Source organism: Thalia democratica, chromosome 5 (assembly GCF_965202585.1).
Source record: "Thalia democratica chromosome 5, ktThaDemo2.hap1.1, whole genome shotgun sequence".
Classification (NCBI taxonomy): domain Eukaryota; kingdom Metazoa; phylum Chordata; class Thaliacea; order Salpida; family Salpidae; genus Thalia; species Thalia democratica.
Genome location: NC_139169.1, coordinates 59,296,256 through 59,301,964, shown reverse-complemented (window position 1 = coordinate 59,301,964; position 5,709 = coordinate 59,296,256).

Below are 5,709 nucleotides of genomic sequence, written 5' to 3'. Positions count from 1 at the left end.
TAAGAAAATAACTTAAAAAAAAAAAGGTAAATACTTTGAAAATTAAAGTAAATATAGTAATAGAAAAAAAAACTAAGTAATTTAAAAGACTCAAAAAATGTTAGCTTACTTATGAGTATTAATTTTTAAGAAGGCTTTAAAGTTTAAACTAACAGTAGAAAAAATTTAGACAAAACAAATTTTTATTATATTGAAAAATACAGCAACTTTATTAGTTCTTCTTTTTGCCTCAACTTTATTTAAAAACATTTGATTAAACATCATACTAAGAATGGTTATTTTACTAATGTTTAACTCAACAAAATATTAAATGTCTTATTAGACTTGGCAAGAAAATTAAAAAGTCTACAAACAAAACAAAAAAAGGTTTTGTATAAACTGCAAGTTTACTTTAAGTAAAATTTATTTTACTTAGTAGAAAATAATTGCTTATTTACTGCTAAATATTGAAAAAAATAAACGAGTATCAACTTATAACTAATTAAAACTGTTGATGTTTGAAAAAAAAAAACAGCTTGACTACTAAGTTGAAAACACAAAAGTAAAATAAGCAAGCTCATAAATATAAAATTTTACGAAGTCTCTAACTTACAATTTATATTAAACAGACTAATATTATAATAAGAAAATACAGCAAATGAAATAATATTTCTTTTAGCATCAACTTTAGTTAAAAAATATTGGATTAATTAAACATCAAACTATTTATAATTATTTTACTAATATTTAATTTAAAAAAAATCTATTTATACTTGGCAAGTAAATTAAAAAGTCTACAAACAAATAAAATGTTGTGTACAAGTTGATTTTTTTTTAAAGAATAACTTACATTACTCAGTAAAGAAATTTTAAAGAATTTTAAAATACAATTAAAATAAAAAAAAAGTTTGACTAAGTAAAAAACTCAAAAGTAAAACATGCAAACTAAATAACATTAAGTTTTACAAAGGCACTAAAGTTAAAACTTAAAGTAGCTTACAGTTTAGATATAACAAACTTATATTTTAATAGAAAACACAGCAAGTATAATAATATTTCATTTTAGCTTCAACTTTACTTGAAAAATATTGAATTAAATACCAAACTAAAAATAATATTTTTACTTATTTTTAACTAAACAAAAAAGGAATGCATAATGAAGCTTGGCAAGTAAATTAAAAAGTCTACAAACAAAGAAAATCTTATGTACAAATAACAACTTTTTAAAGAAAAACTAAACTTTCTTAGTACAGAAAATGGTTACTACTGAATGTATACCTAAAAAATAAATCTGAAATTCTAACTTTGCAAACATAAATACTTAAACTCTTACTTTTCACCTTTGTAACTAAAATTCATTCTTCTCTACTTTTGGTTGATAAACTTCTCCATCACCTCTTCCTTGAAACTAGTACAGTTTTTAAGTAAGTTCCTACCAATTGAAATTACACTTAAAGAATTTAAGCTTGACTGATCCATGGTGTTTCTCAAAAATTTTTTGATCCTTTTTAAAGATGAAAATGTTCTTTCAGCTTCTACACTAGTCATGGGAATAGTTATCAAAATTCTAAGAAGCTTTGCAGTCTCATTAAATATTTTAGTCAGGTTATATTCTTCAAGATATAACAATATTTTCACTAGAGCATCCTGATGCATTTCTGTACGTGAATAAAATGTTTTCAGTTCTCTTTCTAACTGTTTACATTCAACTACAGGATAACACTTCTTCACTGTTTCTATAAGCTTTGAAGGAAAACAAGATTTATAAACAGTAAAATATTTTTCCAAAAATAACTGCGAAATTCTAAAATGGCCATAAAACTTGAACCTTTCAGTGACGTTGAAGCTGACACTATCACAGACTTCTTTTGCTGAAGAAGAAAGGCTTTTTTTAACATTCTCTGTACTACTTGAATTTCTTATACTGTTGACTGCAGCTTGAAATGTTTCCAAATGTTGTTTTACTTTTTGAACAGTTAAGTCTGTGCATTGCATGATGTTATACAAAACTTCAACTGCAGGCATAATTTCCTCTGTTAACTCTGATAACTGGCATGATTTAAGCTTAGAAACTGTCCAATTTACTTGACTAGTATTTTTCTGCATTTTCCTAGTTATAAAATCTATAAAAATAGCAATTACCTTGTTCAACAAAAAATTGCTTTAGCTATACAGAGTAAACTAATAAACAGTTTCAATATTAAAAAAAATAAAAGCAAGGTTGCCACTCTTTGAATCAAAAAACTGTCCTGAGTGACCTTGAGTCGGGATGAAACACTTTTTTCACAATTTGATCTTATTTTATGTATTTTTACTAAGCTACAAGATGCTTTTTACGGATTTTAAAAATTTAAAACATATTTTTAGATTTAGCTGGTCAAAGTCGAAGGCAACAAAAGGTTCCTTATGGGAGGCACAAACTAAAACAGGGTTAAAAAAAAAGTGTTTTAACCCATCCCCCCTTTTAAGCCCTTAACATCTACTTTAGAATTATTTTAATAAAATTATTTTATACAGTTTTAATTTAACTACAAGTCATCTTTTATCAATATAAAAAATTCATATTAATTTTTAAGATATGGTAATTCACAGTCAGAGGTACAAAAGAATCCTTATTAGTATAATATAAACTCAAACAACAAATAAATCAAATCACTATAATCATATATTTTTTTTATATGTTGGTCTCAAAATCTTTAGATGTTTCTTTTATAAGACAAAACAATTTGCTAAAATAGATATTTAAAACACTAAGAAAAAAAAAGTTATTAAAAAAGTAATTATTTTTTGTTTATATAAAAATATATATTGATACTTAAAAATTTAAAACATCTCTTCAACAAAAGTATAAAATTTTATAAAAAGTAGGATGGAAAAGTTTGATAAAAATTTCTTTAAAAATTATGGAGAATATAGGTTTTCAGTAAAATTGTATTTTTTTGCTGTTTTGGTTTGCTCCTTGTATAATAAATCATTGTACTCTCTGGCTTTGACTGGTTGTATCTAAAAGTTTAATTGGAAATTTCAAGTTTATTAAAGAGTAACTATTAGCTTTCTGATAAAGTTAAAATAAGAACAACAGAAAAAAAAGAGCCTATACACCCCCCCCCCCTTACCCCTCACTATATTGCACTTTTTTTTTTACAAACATTAAGATTTTTATTAACTTTTTTTCTAAATTTAATGTTTTTTTGTTGGAGGTTAAAAATTTAATAGTTCTTTAAGGGTATGTTTTCTTTATTTAAATTGAATCTGTTTTTCATTTTGATGACAGTATTTTTCTCAGGAGATCAATTTTTTTAAGTTTGGTTGGTGAGGCTGTTGACTTTTCAATAAATTTAAAGATAAATTATAAATATGTAACCATTATAGCAATAAAAAAAATGGTTAGTTAGTTTTTATGTGGCCATAGGGGTAAAACACTTATTTTTTAATTTTAAATAAGCTTGTTATTTTCAGAGTAAAAAACTAAAGCTGCTTTAGTCGGCCTGAATATTTTTCTAATTTGGCCTGTTTTAATTTATCTTGGGTCATCTTGAGTTTTTTTTTTAGTTTCTAAGTTATCCTGATTATAAGGCAAGGCAACCATGTTTCAACAATTTTATCTATAACTTTTGCTTTGTTTATGAAAAAATTCAACCAAAAGTCATATAAAGTAGACTAAATTTTCCTAAAATGTTAAACTACTCTAAGTAATCAAAGTTTCTAAGTTAAGGCTATTTACTTTATTTAAATATGTGACTGTTTCAATAATACTAATTTTTATTCAATATAAATCTAAATTATTTTTCTGTAAGAGTAAACTCAAAGTTTATAATAAACTTCTTAACATTTTTTCAGAACTCAAATTTTACATTTAAATATAATTTAATTGAATGTTTTATTAACCTTATGATAACAATAATCAGTTATAGTTAAGTTTATGTATGCAGATTGAAATAAAAAATCAAATTTTTAAGACTTTGGTGATTTAGGTTTTTGATCTATCTTTTCAAAATATGTAATTTATGACAAGTTTTGTTCTTTTATTGTTTCGTTTTAATAGAAGTGATCTCTTAAATTTAAAAATTCATGTGGGTACATAAACTTAAGTTTAATCCTTTGCAGTAGGTTAGCTTTGTTTTTAATTTATGTTTACAATAGCTTGTAGATGATACTTAAGCAAGTCCTGTTTTAGGGAATTTTCAACTTAACTTACTTACCGCAAGATATTGATTTTTCGGTAATTCTTGAAGAAATTTTGCTTTTTTGAGTTCATTTGCGGCAGTCAGCTAAGAGTTTGCGGCAGTGAAGTGGGCAAAATGGTCGTTTTCAAAATTGGAGTTTTATAAGAGATTTCGTTCTAAAAAGTAACGAAAACGTTATAGATACTTTTTTTTTCTTACAAAATTTCAAAGTGGTGCAGTTGCGGCAGTGCAACACCCCACGCGACGCCCCTGGTATACACATAAACTTGTTACATAAAATACATAACTTAGCGATTAATTGTAAAAAATTTAACTACTTACTTAAACAAATACACTTCGATTCTAAAATTCTGCAAGGTAAGTTTTTGTGTATATATCAGTCTCACTATGGAAGTTTCTTTGCCATAGATCTTCAATACTAAAAAGCATACAAAAACTGCTTGTTCAAGTAGGATAGTTGTTTGATAATTTAATAGGAAAGTTTTTGAGTTTTATAAAGAATATTTATAAATATATACCAGATGAAGGCATCAGAAATTAAGTAATTTTAGTCTGTCAAAAGTATTTTGAATTGATTTTTACCATTTGAAGGCTTTGGAAAATAAGGAATATTGTAAACTTGAACTGATATTGAATTTTTCAAAAACCCCCATTGTTTCCTGACTTTTGTAACTTTTTCCTGAGCTTGTGGCATCCCTGCTACTTTGTTGATAAAATTTTCTAAAAATGTACTAAAACAGTATTACAAATACTTGCATCATTACTAGCTATCAGAAAAGCATTAGTTAAATTGTGATAAAAGCTTACCGTTAATTATAAACCTAAATTAGACAAACCAGAAATTATTGCTGTTTAAAATAAACTAAATTTGATGAAAAAAATTTCCTGACGATTTAGGTTTGAAATAACTAAAACTACCTATAAAACTAGATAAAAACCACATTTAAATTGACATAAAGTTAAATACAGTAAAAAAATAGTTTTTCACAGTTAAGAACTTGTAAAAAATCTATGCACACCAGAAGAAATTTATATATATTTAACCTCATTAAAAAAGTCGTTTAAGTTTTTACTTACACACCTTTTTTTCTTTTTGAATAAAATATAATTAATAATATTCAGCTTATGATTTATGAAAGAATGCTTAGAACATTTAACAATTCTTTGTAACTTAAGATCTGCATTTTAAGTTTTCAGACAAAGAATTAAAAAGCTTATCTCGAAAAACGCGTTAGGATTAAAAACTATTCAAAGAGAAATTCTTACAATATTTAGATGTACTTAAAATTTACAACTTAAAATTGATAAAGCTAAACTTTGATAAATCGGCAAACTATTTTTTTTTACAATTAAAATAAGTTAATATTTATGAAACAGATTGATAATTTTACGTCGGTTGTAACTCAATAAATAAATTAGTTACGTTGCACTTTTAAGGCGAACACTTTGGGAAAAAATTGGAAAGCATAAGGGGTTCGGAGTTAAACGAAATTGGTTGACCTTCTACTTAATTACAAACAAGCATAACTAAAAATAATTTATA